Raw genomic sequence first — 18,405 nt, forward strand, 5'->3', positions numbered from 1 at the left:
CAAAACCCTGCAAAATAACAATAAACTAAGCTCGTTGATAATTTCGGGAGACTTTAATTGTAACCTACTGAGCGCCGATAAAGGTAGACCCAACAGGGAGAAAAGAAAAGCAAATAGGGTCCAAACAAGCTCCATTGCGTAATTTCAAAACAATGGGCCTAACAATCTTAAACAGCAAAAAAAACGGTCACTCTTTGCCGGCACCCACCTACACGAGTGGAAAGGTTAAATCTACTATAGACTTTACAATTGTAAGTGCCAGTATAATAAACTCTATAGAAGAATACTCAATAGTCCAGCGCATAGAAAGTGACCAATACCCCCAAATCATACGGATGATCATCGCAGTTCCCATTGCTGAAAAACTATGCTCGCTACTGCAACAACCAGAAAAATTTAACCTCCGGAAAATAAAGTGGAGGGGAGGAGAAACAAAGAACATGCAGTGCACAGCTAGTAACTTTGTGACAAAACTTGGGAGCTTAGAATACGGAGACCCCATAAACAACTGGGAAAACCTAATAGAGGACCTGAAGAAAAAGCACTCGGTTCTGCCAGGGGCAAAAAGAGACGGAAAAGTGAAGTCCGCACCATGGTTTAACTCTGAATTAAGACTTGAAAAGAGAAAAATAGCCAGGGCGCTAAAGATCCAACAGAGATCCGTCGCACAGGGAAACAAATTAAACAATAACATCATCAGAAGTATGAGAAAAAAATACCGGAAAAAGCTGTGGAAGGCGAAGGCACTACACAAAGAATCGATCTGGGAAAAACTGCTATTTACAAGTAAAAAATCGAACTCCCGAGACTTTTAGGGCATCATTAATGACCTAAACATAGGTGCAGCACTGTAACAGGACCTCGGAATCGGGGACAGGGCCTGGGGAGATTACGTGAAGAACCTCTACATAAAAAAAGAACGACACAGAAACGAAAATAATCAAGATCCATTAAACAATATCGATCGAGACAACTTAAAAGTCACATGCGCCAGCGAAAGAATGCACGGAAACGCGATCCTCGATAAGGACGTTTCCCACCAACAAACTCTGACTACCCGCACTCATTTAAAAAAGTTAATACAAAAACTCAAAGCAGAGGGGGCTCCTGGACCAAACGGTCTTCGAACCGCAGTATTCAAAACCAACGAAGAGTTCTGGGCCGAACACTTAACAGTGTTATTTAATCACATTTTTATAAAAGGAAACATACCTGCTTCAAGGAAAGGAAACATCATCCACCCAATTTACAAGAAAGGAGATCGAAAACATCCGGGAAATTACAGGCTGATCTCCTTAATTGACGTCGAAGCCAAGCTCTACGCCTCATGCCTCTTGGAAGAGCTGCAAGACTGGGCAAAATCTAACAACATAATTACTAGTTTTCAAATTGGATTCAGACAAGGGATGGGGACAACAACAAACCTGACTACCTTGGGACTGCAAACTGAGAACGCCAAAAAAAAGAACCACCATCTATACAAGTGTTTTGTGGACATAAAAGCAGCATTCGACCATGTAAGTAGGTCAAGACTATGGGGAAAGTTAAGAAAATGGGGGTTGCCGTATAAATTACTAAACGCAATAATCGTTCTGTACAGCGACACATGGGCAAAGGTAAAACAAGGGAATGGGACAAGCCTAACAAAAAAAATTGAAACCCAGGACGGCCTAAAACAAGGCTGAGTCCTAGCCCCCAGTGTTTTCAACTTATATTTAGCAGACATTGGAAGCAACCTAGAAATAATTGAGAGCCACGCCCCGAAACTTGGCAATGTTTCAGTTCTAATTCTGCAATATGCAGACGATATAGTGCTACTAAGCAAAACACCTATAGGTCTTCAACGCTTAATAAATCTGTTATCATCGTATTTAGCACAAGAAAATTTGGAGCCTAACAAAAAAAAATGAAAGTGCTCCGGCTAGTGGAGGGGAAGAAATTGACATTTAAATGGTCAATCAACGACTCAGTATTAGAAGACCAGGACTCATACAAGTATCTGGGGATGACCCTTGGGCAATGTAACTCAAAAAAGAAGCACTCTCTGGTATTAAAAGGGAAGGCCCAGTCATTGATCTATGCGTATAGGCAACAACAACAAAAAATGGCCGGCCCAAATTATACTCACTTACTAAAAGTAATGGCGTCACAAATTTTACCGACTTTGTCATACGGGTTAACCACGTGGCTAGGAGAGAAGGCAACATTTTTAAACAACCTACAAAACAAAATTTACAAAGTAGTGTTTAACCTGCCGCACTCAGCCGCGCCCGCACAAGTTTGCCTTGAATTTGGCCTACAAAATCAAAAATACCGGTCAAAACTGTGTCATAAAATTCGCTCTGCCCCAAGTAAGTCAATGGACAACATTTGGTGGAAGGAAATAAATTACCAGGAAAACCAGCCAAATACCACCTTATGGGGAAGTTACCTCAGCACTTGTTTGACCAAATTGGACCTACAAGAAGTATGGAAAAAAAATAGACCAAGTACACTTCTGTAAGGCAGCCAACGGCTCAGCAAAAAGGAATTCCCTGTTAGAGGACAAAATATCTCTAACGAAACGGCGCCACGCATGGACAGTAATCAACTCCTACACCCATCAAAAACCACAGGGATACTTAGCCTCACATTTTAGTCAACATTTAAAGAAAGCACTCGTAGCTTACCGAATGGGCATGCACCATTCAAAGGATTTAAGGCCTTCTTGGAAACATCGAAACGAAAGCTCCCACTGCAGACTGTGTGGATACCAGAAGGAAACTTTAATGCACCTGTTATGTGCATGTCCAGCTCTACTGGCTTTAAGAAGACGAAATCTACGGGCCATCTTTGTCACGTTAAAGATCCGCACTTGCCGGCAAGCAGTAACAAGCTGGCTAGGAGGCACTTCCTCCATCTTGGCATGCAGTGGATTTAAATTCATGACCAAAGTAACAAAAGTGCTACAAGAAATTTAACTGACAAATGGCTCCTAAGGTCTAGCACAAAAAGAGGATCAAGGCAGGAAGTCCGCTGTGGCAGAAATGACACTACTAAAACCTTGTTAAAGAATTTAACAATACACTGTATTGGATGAAATATGATCAGTGTTGTCTTTTTACCAGAGACAGAATATTTATTCTTTTATATTGTTTTAAAAATTGTAATTTTAACCTGTTCGAAGATTGTAACGATTTTTACTAATCAAACAATAACATTAATTTGAATTTGAATATATTTACTGAATAAATTAACACAATAATTAATAAATTAATTTTACATAATTAAATTACTTCCCATCCTATTCCCCTATAAACCCTCAACCCGCTACAGAACTAATAACGCTAAATTAAACTTCAAATAAATTAATAAGTAGAAATGTTTTAAAACATATAATAAAATGACAAACAATTCTTATTAAAAATACTAAAATACATAACATTATTAAAAAATCGATATTTTAGTAAACTATATTTTTGCAAACGATATTTAATACAACGATATTTTTGTAATTGATATTACCTACCTGTCAGTCGATATTCTTGTCATCTATATTTTTGTGGTCGATATTTCTTCCAAACGATATTTCTGCAGCGATATTTTTGTTCCACGATATTTCCCCATCGATATTCCTGCTCTGCACCGTGCAACAGACCTGATATGTCCACAAAGGGCAAATGGTGCCCCTTGCCCCAAGAAGAGGTGGAAAGGAGGGCTTGAGTGAGGGAAGTGAGAGGTAGACTGCACCCACAGGGTGCCTGGTGCAGGCAGTGCTAAGAGTGGAGTGGGGCTAAGGACAGTGGCAGATGGAAATGGGCAACTACTGGGCCCAGGGGACCTAGGGCCAGAAAGAGACATGAGGCCTCGGGTCAGCCAAATGTCCTGCATGGAGAGGGGTGGACTTGGTGGAGTCGCTCAGAGGATCATTGTCAGAGAAGGTGAGAAGAGAGGTTGATGAACGAGAGAAGCCGACTAAGAGAGTGGCAGGCGAGGGACAGAGGGTGGCTTCAGTAGTGGTGATGCAGGGTGAGCGTGTGGAGTAGAGTGTCGTGCAAGGGGTTGGGCACGAAGGGGGGACAACAGGAATGAGATACGCAAGGAGCATAAGGGCTGGAGGATGGAAAAGAAATGGTGGGACTTGTGGGACCAACTGTTGTAGAAGTGGACTGAGGTAAGGATGGAAGGAGGAGGTAAGTAAGACGGGGCTACTCAGGTTACAGAAACAGACATTACGGGTCAAGAGGTGACACGGCACAGGCAAGGGGCGATGGAGTCAAAGAGGGGAGAAAATGAGGGAGGACGGAGTTGATAGGAGAAGAAAAAGACAAGGAACGTCTGATAAAGTGAAACAAGAAGAGACAGGGACACTTTGTTTGATTACCATACACGGGAAAAGCAGCATCTTTGGGGCGGGTCATTTACCGACAAACACCAAAGCAAACATTTTGGCCAGCAAACACCTCCATTAAACTATTACACAAGGAGAAGCGAAGTAAAGAGTGTTTAACAATGGAGTAAAGGAAATTGGTCAGAAGTCCAAGAGTTCAGTTTAATATTGACATATGGGTGGCGGTGTTCACAATTTATTCCAGCATTTCTGCCAAACATATCCAGAGAGCAGCATGGCACAATAAAAATATACGAACGTCGTTAGGACGGCATATATAGGTTTTGGTGAGGTGCATGGATGTGATTCAACGAGGAGTTCAGGGTGTAGAGAAGTGTAGATCTTGGGAAGTCATGGGGAGAGGATGACCAATAATTCTGGCTACAATATAAGATGGATTCCAGGTGATACTGGCTGCTTACACAGCAAGTGGGCTACATTACCACTCGTGCCCTTTGAGAGGTAAGTACTCATTGGTGCATTGTTTCGCAAGTCAAGATCATAACTATGGAGGTAAAGGAGTAGTGAAGGGAAACTTGTAGAAAGCCAGGACACCAGTTTGATTGGAGACGCTGAAACCATGGCTGCACTGGAACGCTGACCATGGGGGCAGGGAGAAAGAAAAAAAACAGCTAATTATTTCAAACGTGTTCTGAACCTTCCATGTGTGTTATTGGTCCTTGGGCAAAAGTTACATTGTGAATTAAAAGAAACAGTGCAGTTCAGTTCAGTCAAGGGGAAGCTGGTGCATGCAACATGGGAATCAATTTTCATGGCCTCGTATTGGCTTCCTTGATACTTTCATTAAAGGTTGTTGAGTTGAACAGCCACAGGCATGAAAAGGTTTTTCTGGGCCGGATGTAAGGCAGGGCAGTGGATCCCACCCTCTGTCCACTGTTGATGGGACTTAGAGGGAAAGTTCTACTGAGTCATCACTGATGACTCATCAGTGGTTGCAGATCGGATAGAAACACCCTTGATGTTTTCGACTGTAAAAACTGAAGAACATTGAGGATATCTTCCAATGTAGAGGTTTTTAGAGCATGAGAGATACACACCATACTAAAATTATTTTCTAACTTTCAATTTGACCAGACTGCTTTTTAGGTCTGGCCTAGAGACAGCTTTTAACTGATATCTCTTGAACACATGTTATGGACAATACCAAATCTTACGGTGGGCTTTGGGCCAGCCTTTTGCTTACCATTGGTGGAGTTTCTTGTAAGTCTCATTTGCTTGCTTCTTATTCAGTGGGTTTCCTTCCTCTATTTGCTTTTGTTCCTCCTGTGCAGGAACAGGGCTTCATAACAATCATTTTGATTGGATGACTGGTATCCTTCAACTGCTTTTTTCTTTAACTTTTAGCACCTCACACAAATGCATGTGCTCTCTTGCTATCTCTCTCATGTACTCATGCCCCCCTCAAATCTCAGCACCTATGCTCTCAGGGCTCCCCATTCCCCAGCAACTCACACAGTCTTTCCCGCACCACTTCCGGTCTGGCTTATTTTTTATATAATTTTTCAATCCCCTCACCCTAAGCACCTGTTGCTTCTCAAGCCACTCCCTGTCCCTCTTTTGCTTTTTTCCAAACCCTTTGCTGCTGTATTGCTTCTCTCCCAGCCAATCACAAAGTCTCAATTTCTCTACCACCTGCTCGTCCCTTGAACTCCCACCACAGGCCCTCGCATGCGTTTTCACTTTTTTGGAGGGCCCAGCAGCAATACTTTCCCAACTTGATGGGCATTGTTGGTTGGAAGCTATTGGTATAGGTGCACTATCCAGGGCAGGGACACTGGAGCAATGCTTTCCTCATGCGTCCCACAGACAGTGGGTGGTGAAGACAACCTCTAAATATTAAACACTAACCATGTGGCTGGAGTGTCCAAACACTCTGCTAGAGCCAGCACTTAATGTATTCTAGGCACTTTCAGTACACTGATGACCACTGCTGTTCAGGTTAATTTCATGGAGGAAGTGCCTTGTCTTTCCACAAACTCAAGTGTTGCTACACACTGCACCACCCCCTCCACCAAAATTATTTCTCCACACAAGGAGGAGCTCACAGACTATGAAGAGACCCCCCACAGTGAAATGGATGTAAATATCTATGAGACCGAAAACGTTCACCGTACATGGAAGGGCTTTTCAGCGCTATGGTGTGTGCTCCATTGTTGGCACACATACCTCATCCCCAACACAAAATACTGCGGGCATTTATGCTTTGGCATCATTCTTAGCTCCTCCACCAATGCTTGTTCCCCACACCAACCCAAACATCTTCAAGCCAGCACAGGAGTTTTGAAGAAAACCTAACACTTAACCTACCATCTAAAATGCTCGTTAACAAATGCCTAACTCCAGCTATGTCAGATGCCTTAGGGAAAGATAAGAAAAGATTGTGTGTTCTGAGCACTCCTTGTTACTTAAAGTTTGTGCAATCTATATTCAATTTATTTTGATCTGTGTGCTGCACCTAATTTGAGTGTACCCAATTTTTTTTGCTCAATGTTTGAAACTAAAGAAATGGCTAGTTAACAAAATTGTTAACTGAGACTTAGATGCGCACTATTTAATAGACATTAAACAAAATCCATCTTGTTTTAACACGGGTTTTACACAATTGTCATTTGTAATTTATTCACAAATATTTTTGAAATACATAAACTGAATTTCATTGTAAAAGCTTCATTCAGTATACAAGAAATTTATAACAAGAAGATGTTCGATGGCGTTTATCTTAGTTGAACTTGAACATGTTGACATATTAACATAAAAACTATTACTGATGTGCCTGTATTTTATCTTTTTGGTTTGCAGCATTGCCCTTGACGAAGGGACTGCTAAAGTGTCCCGAAAGGCATTGGGCTACGAACATCTTCTTGTTATAAATTTATTGTATACTGAATGAAGCTTTTACAATGAAATTCAGTTTATGTATTTCAAAAATGCAAATGTAATGCATAAATTGTGTCTTTTGATTTCTAAAATATTTGTGAATAAATTACAAATGACAATTGTGTAAAAAACGTGTTAAAACAAGATAGATTTTGTTTAATGTCTATTAAGTAGTGCGCATCTAAGTCTCAGTTAACATTTTTGTTAACTAGCCATTTCTTTAGACGCCATTAGGGGCCATATGGTGTACAGGGGTTACTGCACCTCAACTGCAATGGTTGGGTTCATTTACCATTAGTGCCCCGGGCCACTCTACTATGACTCTGCAAACTGGGCAAGGACACACTTTACGTACTTGACTCTTAGGTAGGTGAAGACGAGCAGTCAAATGGTTTTCAGGGAAATAGCATGTGGTGCAAAGACTCATAAATTAACAGTCAATCAACCAGCCAGCTAAATAATTCACATCCAGTCCCGTGCTTGTCTTGAAGAAAAGAGAATCACTTTTAATGTCCCAGCAAAACGAAATACTACACATATTAATGGAGAATAATTCAGGGTGAGTACTCCTGACTATGGGAGCCTGTTGAGGGCCCCACCACCTATAGGGCACCTCTTCCAATACCTATGAGGCTCCCACGGGTCTGGAAAATCTCATGGTGATAGCAGGGTTAGGCAAAAACAGCACAGTTCACTAATCAATCACCCTGTGGTATGAAGTCACAGTTTGTGTGATCTTGGGCTGAAAGAGTTCACATTGATATTGATATGACTGTACAGCAGGGGAATGTTTACAGTTCAAGATACAGTCTCAGTCTCTTTCTCTTCAGGCCCATGGTACCTGCTTTGAGTGAATGCAGCAGTAGCCATCCTGGTCTGCGAGCTTCTCTGTTTCATGCTTGCGCGTCATAGGCAGTGCGACAGGTCTGCGGGCAGCAGGCTATTACTTAGGTCCACAAGGTGGCCTTGTTGTTGAGCGCTGTATTCAAGGCAGTTATAGCCTCCAGGCTGAGAGAGTGGGCTACCAGCTACAGCGATGACAACAATCCTCTTTAGAGTGTCGCGCATTGTGTAGCGCAGCACTTGTCCTTCCGGATGCCCTGTGGTATGCAGGACAGCACACAGCAGTCTTGTGATGCAAATTTACCTCACGTGGTTCACCACATGAATTGCATAAGCAGTACAGGGAGCACTTACGTCTTGAGAGGCACCAGCTTTGCTCCAGATTGTATCAGTCTCCTCTGAATGTTTCACATGTCAGGAATACTTCTGGTCTTCTCCTCCTGGGGAGTCACTCTCCTGCTGGGCCAGGCACACCCCTTCTATTCTATGCTTCTAGGTGCTAGGGAGATTATTAGGTTCTACAGAATGTTGTGTAGACTTTAAGTAGTGCCCCCTCACCTCTGGGTGACTGGCTGTCATGCAAACACCAGCCTAGTCCCACAGTGGTGCTTAAAGTACTCTGCGGACCAAGCTTGGAAGTAGAACAAAGTGGGACGATGTGGATTCCACTTATATATTCATTTTTCATACAGTGGATTTTGATATGATGTTTAACAATTTGGAGCCGGTTTGTGGTGGTTTCCTTTCAAATGTCATTATCTAGCTGTACTGCTTTGTGCAAGAAGATGGCTCTTGTCACAGGTAGTGATGATTCTCATTCTGGTTCAAAGCTGAAGTATTGAAAATACGGGCACAATGAGGTGCGAAGATCTCTGCACCCGTTTGTTGTCAGCCTTCCTAAAGTAGGAATCAGGAAAAGACAAAAGGGCAGACCTCCTCAGAATGTTCCCCACCTTTAACAAGAGAATCTTCTGACTTACTTCTCTCCCTCTACCATCTACAAAATGGCAATTCTCAGGAAAATCTAATCAGTAATCCCTTGCTAAAAGGTCCTCACAGAATTTCTAAGGGCAGCCCTGTCACTATCCTTCCTAACTACTGTATCTGAGTCTCCACCCACTTGCTTTAGCAAAGCAGTCAGTACACTTCAACGGTTTGGGTAAGGTAAACATTCTCCATCTGTGCCATACTAAACCAGGGGCTACCCAAAATGGTGCTCAATGGTCCCAGCAAACATTGCACACAGTCTCACTGTCATGTATGACTCACACATGCAGTGAATAAACACATACAGAATGTCAGTGAAAGGGTCTGGGTTGTACATAAAAGCAGAATTTTTAGATGATTGTGGCCAGGAGGTTGCACTTCCCCTAGAAGAGAGAAAAGGTCTGCTCATGATTGTTAATCCTTAAAAATCGGTACACTTCTGTCACTGCTTTGTGTCAACGATCCAGCATATGGACAGTACTTCCATGTCATCAAAAGAGAGCACACTTTGGGGTCGATTCCGATCCGGTAAAATTCTCGTCCGTACGATTCGCATCCGGAGCTGTTTCCGTACGACTCGTACACACACCGTACGACTCGACGAGTACGATCCGGACCGGGGTATCAGGACGCGATTCGTACGGTCCACGTCAGGTAAGGGCAATTCGTACGGAAAAGCGTACATTCACATACACACCGTACAGTGCGTACCCCGCCATGATCGCTGGGGTACGCACCGTACCCCTGCGATCATGGGGGATACGCACCGTACACTCAGCGGACATGGGGTACGCACCGTACACCCAGCGTACATGGGGTACGGTGCGTACACCCCAAGAACGCGGGGTACGGTGCGTACACCCCGTGATCGCAGGGGTACGGTGCGTACCCCTGCGATCATGGGAGGTACGCACCGTACCCGGGGGGGGGCGTTCCGTACCTGTTTCGGGGCGAACTCTGCTTTTGCGGCTGTTTTCAGCTCCCATAGAAAAAGGGTCGTACGGTGCGTACCCAACGCAAATCGTACTTGCCGGTTCGGAAAAAGCAGCCGCGAACCGTACAGATGTCGCTTACAGCGAGTTCCGAGGGAGAGTCGTACGGAGATTAGAGTCGTACGGTGTTTGGTACGAGTCGTACGGAGTGGCGCTTTGGGATAGGATCGTACTTGCTAGTTCGTACGGGGACGTTGTAGGTGTACGATTCATACGGGAAAAAGGCTCCATACAGGTAATCGGAGCGCTTTTTACCGGATCGGAATCGACCCCATAGTGTTCTCCTCCAGGCCACAGAACAGGTTCTGGGACCTTGGCTTTGCCATGAGAGAGATTAGCATGAACAGCTAGATTAGCATGCTGGTTTGGCCAACAAAAGTCAGGTTACCAGTTTCACATGTAGTAAGGTCACAGACGGCAGGAGTACACCATGAAGGTGACATTCTTGTCCCAACATAAGGCCATCTTTGTTCTTTTTAAGATTTGTTGTTTTTGGGAACCCTCCAGCTGTGTTTGTCCTAGTGACTATGCCCTCCTTGATAGCAAGACTTCAATCTCCTGTACAAACAAGACCAAGAGCCTTGAAACAGGGGAAACATACTTCAATTCAATACTACCTCCTTCCCACAGATGTTTTGGTGCAAACCCAATACCAGGCAGACACAGTTTGTGCATACCTGCCAACTCAATTCACACACTGCCACCGTGTGACACACAATATTGGCTCCCATCATGCTGTCTCCCAGTGAGGAGCCGATATCACACGGTGGCAGAGAAAACAAGTTGAAACCACTGTAAATAGCGGTTTTCCAGGTCGTTTTCCGAGGCTTTGAACTGCCGACGTCTATTAAGGGTGTGAAAACATCCCATGACATCTGCGCCAGCCTTCGCAAGCTTTTTGGGGGGAGGGAAAGGGGGCTTGGGTGCGGGACCGGGTTCAAAATTGTCTCGTTGGTACTTCTTGGCACGAGGCCCTGCCCCTTCAAGACCCGGCCCCTTCAAGACCCAGCCTCTCCTCACACAGTGAGATTGTTCTTCAAGTTGGCAGGTATGGTTTGTACTTGGTGCATACATTTAATTCCTGTACCTATTTGTTCTCCAAAACTGTCCAGCATGTCACGATGAAGGCTACTTTACAAATTAAGCCGTTAACCATTGTTTCCTCCTCCTCTTTTTCACGGTTTGCCCTCTACACTAACATTAGAACAAACTAAAAGAATAACAAAATAAATAGCATGCTGTTTAACTTATAACTGTGTGCCCTGTACTCATATGTAGCGAAGGAAATGGATCATAAACTGAATAAATGTTACCTTTTGTAAATAGAGAATATCTAAATCTCTAAGGCTCATCACCCAAACCCATCAAAATAGGTACTGGTTGGATGTATAAACCAGCCTGGTCCAAGCTTAACAAACCTATAAAAGAAACTGGACATGTTATGTATCACAAAAAAAAACCTGATATTTTTTAAATAAAAAACATACACAAAATTATTTGTATGTATACGTATTTATTTGGCTTGTTGAGTTCAATAATCTTCCTGGGAGAAAGAGAACTGATTTGAGATACAGCCATGTTTTCAAAATATGTCTGAAACAGATTCCAGAGCTAAGCACAATCAGAAATGCACGTCCTTTGAGTTGTGTTGCAGTTAGCGCTTAGACGTGATAGCAGTGTAAATGAGCCTGTTCATGCAACTACTCATTAGGATAGCAAATTTGAAGACCTAAAGATAAAGGACTGAAAGTATTACTATAAACCGGTTTGTGCACCAGACCAAGTAATGTCAATGTTATCCTTTTAACTACAAGTAGCCAATGTACAGAAGGTTAAATGGAGATAAGTGCTTATGGTGTCTATTTTCAATGCTGCTTTGGATGTAACATTGTGTCAACCCAAAATTTGTAGACAGCCTTCTTAGGCCCATCTGGTATATCGCACTGCAATAGCCCACTCGAGCAGACAACGGGTTCATAGGTCCCCTACTGTGAAAAAGTGAACACATATAAAATATTTGCAATTTTCAAATGTGAAAAGAGCAGCACTGAATTACTGCATTGATTAAAATGAGTTGAACTGAGTTCTGAATTAGTTTTGACTCTAAAACTCATTGTTATTTTTCCTGGTGTCGGGGTCCTTCGAGGCTTTAGGGCCGAAAATTAGAGTTAACAGTGAGATCAAACATATTCTAAACCTTAGGTTCATAGTGAAGTAGCAGGCTAGACTTCAGCCTTGGACAATTACTGTCTTTCAATGTGTGTTGAACAGGAAGTGAATAAAGTTGGTATTGGATTTGTAACAATGCGGAGGACACTGCATGATTATTCTGAAATAACTTACAAAAACACATACATCTACAGCAACTTCGCAGACCATCCACATCTCAGCAAACTCATCACCAACCTGTCTGTCACCAATCAAGGCAACCACCTGGCCAGATGGAAGTCTTGCATCAGCGAATAAACAGCCTCAATCATGCGGACCATCCAATTTAGGGCTCTATCAGATCCTTGCCTCCACCACATCTTCAACCTTGGTGCATCACCAATTAGCACAGCACATACCTACAAACTGAACACCTCCACCACCTCTGCCCACTTGCCCAAAACCTGCAAGTATGTAGCAGTCAATGCCCTCCTTAAACATCTTCAGCTGCCCCAAGCCAATTGGACAAATTCAGACTTATCTCCCTGCTTCTCCACCCAGGAAAGTAATTGAAAAGGCCAATAACACACAACTCACTAGTCACCTTGAGCTGCACTACATACTGGACAACCTATAGTCAGGATTCAGAAAGAACCACTGTGCAAAAACTGCACTAATCACAGCCACTGACAATATCAGGACCATCCTTGACAGAGGCGAAACATCCGCTCTTGTCCTGCTCATCCTCCCTGGCATTTGGTACTGGCTCCCACATAACATTTATCAGCAGACTCCACAAGTGTGTTATCCAAGAACCAACATTCAACTGGATCTGCTGCTTCCTCACAGAAAGAACCCAAAGAATCAGCCTGTCACACTTCACATCTGAGGTCAAGAAACTGGTATGCGAAGTCCCCCAAGGTTCTTTCCTCAGCCCAACCCCTGTTCAAAGTCTACACAGCTCTACTCACTAACATCATCAGATCTCAAGGCAGCACCTTCATCTACGCAGACAATACCCAACTCATCCTCTCCCTGATAAATAAGACCCACACCTCCAGAACCATTGGTTTAATGAATGGGAACCAACTGCTTGAACTTCAACTGTGACAAGACCAAAGAACTCCCCTTGGGATGACACCTAGTAGCCAACTGAAGTGGAACCCACACCAAACCCACCAACCACACCAATAATCTTGCTATCATTGTGGATGGCAAGCTCAACATGACAGCACAGGTCAAAGCTGTGAGCTCCACCTGCTTTCACATCCTATGAATGCTACAAACAATCTTCAAGGGTCTTCCACTGAACACCAGACAAACTGTTACGCAAGCACTCATCACAAGCCGACTCAACTACGGAAATACACTGTATGCCGGAATTTCCAAAGAACTCCTGAACAGACTTCAGCCCAAACAGAACTCCACCAGAAGACTCATCCTTAACCTTCAACACCACCCCACATCTCACCTCCAGGAGCCCCATTGGCTCCCCAGTGACAAACACAGTCAATTCAAACTCATCAAGCACTCCTACAAAGCCCTGCACAACATTGGAACCCAGGTACCTCCGTAGCCACATACACTTTCACAACATCAAGACACATATGCCCAAGCTCACTTGCACACATCCCCCTCATTCACTAGAGCAAAACAGGAGGTCGCTCTTTCTCTCACATAGTACCCAATACACTGAATGACCTCCCACAACACATCTGAGCGTCCTACTCACTACTTGAGCTTTACAAGAAGCTGAAAACCTAGGGCCAGATGTACGACCCTTTCATTTAGCGCCTCGCAATTTGCGACACATTGCGAGTCGCAAATTGTGAGGCACTAAATGAAATGTACAACAGTGTGTTTACACTGTTTTGCGATTCCCGATGGGGTCGCAAATTGTGAGGCTCATTAATATTAAGGAGCCTCTCACAATTTGTGAGCCCATTGTGAATGCCAGCCCTCCGAGGGATGTTGGCCTGCTGGCTTTTTATTAAAGCAGTTTTTTTTTTAAATACAGCCCGTTTTCCTTAAAGGAAAACGGGATGCATTTAAAAAAGAAAAAATGAAACGATTTTGTTTCATTTTTTAAGGGCAGGCAGTGGTCCCTGGCACCACTTCCTGCCCTTAAAAATTATTTTGCATGCATTTGCAAATGCATTACCACCTACTTGAAGTAGGTGGTAATTGCGAGTGTTTTGTGACCGCAATTGCGGTCGCAAAACATTAGTACATTGTTTTGAGACTCGCTATTTGGAAATGAACGCCCCTTAAAAATAGCGATTCGCAAAACCTATTTAGCGAGTAGCAAAAACATTGCGACTCGCTAAATAGGCTATGTACATGGCCCAATATTTTTTTTGCCTGCAAAAACGGATTAGCAAACTTGTTTGCGCATGCCAAAACGGGTTGTACATCTGGTCCCTAGCTCTTCAAATAATGTGGTGGGCAACACACTAATGCAACCTGCTTAAGCACCTGTAAACCCTCAAGGGTGAATATTGTGCTATACATATCAAAATAACATAACATAACCGGATGCAGGCATAGTAAGGTTGATTCCAGGACAACAATTAAAGATCGGGAGGTCACCATACTTATATAGCCCTCATGTTTTATAAACTGTGGTCCCTCTTGGGGGCTGTAAACGTAGTCTTTGTAACTGACCTGGAGTCCAAATATCTACCCGCTTCAGACTCTATCTAGTCTCACTCTCTTTCTCTTTGCCTCTCTCTCTCTCACAACCACGTACAGCCAAGATGTGTAGGTCCTGCAATACAAACTCTTCGAAAGACATTTGGCCACAACACAAATTCCACAGACTACTGAAACCAGTAGCTTGATTGATACGGATGCGCTGTAGTCTTGTGAGGTTCTATAACACACAGATTTGAACTTTTCAGTTCTTTTGGAAGCGTATTATCATATTTTCTGAGTCCTGTAAAAATTCTGTAAAGATTTACTCTATATGGGCCACCTATAGAGGCTACAGAATGTGATTTGTTACCACGTTATCCTCCTGCCTATGACTCTAGAAGGCAGTCAGTTATTCCCCTGCCAGTCCCATTCAGGAGTTAACATTGCAGCTCCTTCTACCTTCCAGATGTTCTTTAATTCGCTTTGTTAGAATTATTACAAGCATTTTCTTGGAGGTTTTTGCACGACAAACCACTAGCAGCAGTTTCAGCATCCTTTGGATCAGATACAATGGTTAGTGATGGGTGATGGTCAAAGAGCTGGGTTGACCCTGCGAGGTTGTCATTGGCTGGCATTGGGCGTCTAATCTTCAAGTACTTCCTGAGCAATATAGTTTAGGAGTTGACAAAACATGCCTTGCAGGAGACAAACATATTCCAAATAAATTCTTATTAGTCTCCAGCGGCAGGAATGATCGATTTACTCATGTATAACATAATTCGGCTAAAATGTGCATAGAAAAGTTCTGAACTTTGATGTAACTCCCAAAAGCCTTGGTGGACAACAAAGGACAATAAAAAGCTGAGTCAGCCAGATCAGTAAGCCTCTGGCCCCTCATGGGCACAAAACAGCACCACAACCATAGCATGGCAAAGCACTACTAACTCAACAGCAATCTCCACACAACAACACACACCTTAAAAAATGTCAGCATCTTAAAATTACCACATCCTCATGTGCACACTGCCTTGAAGCTGTGTACCTAGCTAGTGATGCTTCTGCAAAGGCCAGGCCATGGGCAACCACACAGCCCAACGAAAAGCACCTAAGTCCTTTAGCACACCCATGCACAGGCACAAAACTATACAAAGAACCAGCTCATTTAACTTTGACAATAATCATTACAAGCCATTACTAAACACTTAACAAATCTCTACTCTCCATCACAGCCAAACAGTCATTCATGGCGATCACAAAACACAACACAGCATATGTAATATATCAACTCCTCCTTAATCGTGGCCGCTTAGTGGTTTTTGAAAACATGAATGAAGGGTGTGCCTTACCAACTGTGTGTCTCGAGATGTAGCACTCTCCGCAGCACCCATTCCCACCCCCCAAAAAAACTCCGTACCCCCAATTTAGGCACTCTTTGGACCTGCATTTCTTTTTTTATACATTTGTCTTTTTGTCCTTTGCTTTCATATTAGTTTCTGTTCTTTTTAGGCAAATTTGAAATCCTTACTGTAGCTGTTTGCTAAAATAAAAGCTACAAAGACTTAAGTGGGTGTGGAACAAGTAAAGGACAGAGTAAAATAGTGTAAACAGAGAAGTTTTTCCCGTAGATTGGGAGTGATAATAGGTGAATCTTTAATCGTCACCATCGAGACTCCAGGTGAGGGTATAAGCAGTTTTACTATTTAAAATCAGACCAACGCTCCCCAAATAAAAAAAACATACACACTCAGTGACTAATACACAGGTTCACTGTTTTTACCGCAATACTTTGAGACTGTGCTCAGCCGGTTGCCATTAGCAGCTCCAAAATACAAATGGGCTGTATACCACTGCCTGGTATGGAGAGAGCGTTTTAAGGTAAAGTACGTCTTTTCATCTAAGTGAGTTAGTAGCTACGACATAAGAATAGAATACAACCCAAAATATCCATGTTTTAAAAATTAAATCTTCAAATACATTTAAAAATTAACCTCTCAAATCGTGTCTCAAGATCCAATTACAATGCTCAAGGGGACGCGGGGTACGACAACTGGCACGCAGATCCACGCAGCTGGTGCAGTAACCCACTTGACTATCTTACTGCTATTGAAACGGTGACTGTACCTGTTAGGAGAGCTGTGGCGGCGAACTCTCTCCGTCGTCGCTGACGAGGGCGCGCGCCAGGTGTGACTGCACGCGCTGAAGACAGCTGCACTCCACCTCACATCAGGCCCACCCTGCACCCCCTCGCCCACCTGCTTCAAGCTGACTGATCATATTTGACTGCGTTTGCATCGCCCAGGCCTCCTCGCCTGGCAACCGCCCTTGCCTCACCTGCCGCTAGTCAAATAAGGAGAAGCGGAAAAAAGATCTATTTGTTCATATTCAAAGCAGTCGAGCAGGAAAGCTGCTCCTTAAAAGGCTTTTTTTTTTCTTTTCTGTGCATTATGTCCCCATCTCAGCCCCACCCACAAACATCTCATTGATTTGTCTAAAGTGCACATCCAGTGCAATCAATAATTCAAGAAGGGGGTTGTAGCAATATCGCAGATGCATTTACATGTGCTGACGTCGGCAGAATTATGGAGGATTAAAAGCACAAAGGCGAGACAGGGCCGAAGGCAACTGACTGGAAGCAGGACTCCCAGCCGGATGCGAGCAGCAACTGTGCTCGAAGTCCTCGACTCCTGCAACTCGCTGTGTGAGCAAAATATGTTGGCTTGCTTGCTGGAGGGTTTGTGACTGTTGTATTTGTGAAAAGTGAGCATTCACTCAATACAACAGAAAAGTAGCAGCGTATCCAACCGTCAAGGACCACTCCCACACGGAAGGAATCGCCACCCCTCTTTGGTAAAAACGTATTCCCTCTAAACTCTAAATAGTGAGATTGGGCCTACAGTAAAACCAGCCAGTGGAAGTGCAGACGTGTTCTTTGTGTGGGGGGAGGGGAGAGGGGTCACTTTCAGGTCAAGTCCTCAGGGGCCCATTCCACAGAGAAGGATTCTCCTACCCATCATTGGGGAAAGTGCAGTCTACTGAAACTGGTCCCACTAAACCTCAAGGGGCTTATTTACAAGCCCCTTGCGCCACTTTTGCGTCACCTTTTCCATGTTAAAAGTGATGCAAAAGTGGCGCAAGGGGCTTGTAAATCTGCCCCCCAAGTTTACAAGGTTGAACATTCAGTAAATGCGCCAATTTTTGGTCCACTAGGGTCACTTTTCATGTTACGAAACCGGTCCCAGGATGCTTGGTTCCGGTCCGGGGAGGACCTGGATTGGCAGTTCGGTCTGGACTGTTCCCATGAGGCACAGGGTCAAGACTGATTTGCATATGGCTGGGTCTAAACTGGGGTGGCATGGTGAGCAAAAGAAGGATGGATTTAACCCAGGTCTCTTGACTGGGGGTGAATGTATGATTTATTCAGCATTCCGTCCATCATTTGTTTGCGTAGAACTTTTCACCCTAAGTGGGATGGGTATGCCCAGACGTGGGTCCCTTGCTTGCTGTGCCACTAGATTCAAGCTAGCCTGGCTGATG

The 18,405-nt window shown here is 43.7% G+C and overlaps 1 protein-coding gene across 1 annotated transcript in view; it reads right to left on the reverse strand.

The window, feature by feature from the left end:
• The window catches only part of AVIL (advillin), a 316,912-nt gene extending 299,789 nt beyond the window's left edge, over positions 1–17,123 (reverse strand). The window contains exon 1 of the mRNA XM_078688800.1: positions 16,993–17,123. The gene's annotated coding sequence lies outside the window, so the exon portion shown is untranslated. The remainder of the gene's footprint in view (positions 1–16,992) is intronic.
• Positions 17,124–18,405: the final 1,282 nt, after the last annotated feature.

Source organism: Lissotriton helveticus, chromosome 1_1 (genome assembly GCF_964261635.1).
Source record: "Lissotriton helveticus chromosome 1_1, aLisHel1.1, whole genome shotgun sequence".
Taxonomy (NCBI): domain Eukaryota; kingdom Metazoa; phylum Chordata; class Amphibia; order Caudata; family Salamandridae; genus Lissotriton; species Lissotriton helveticus.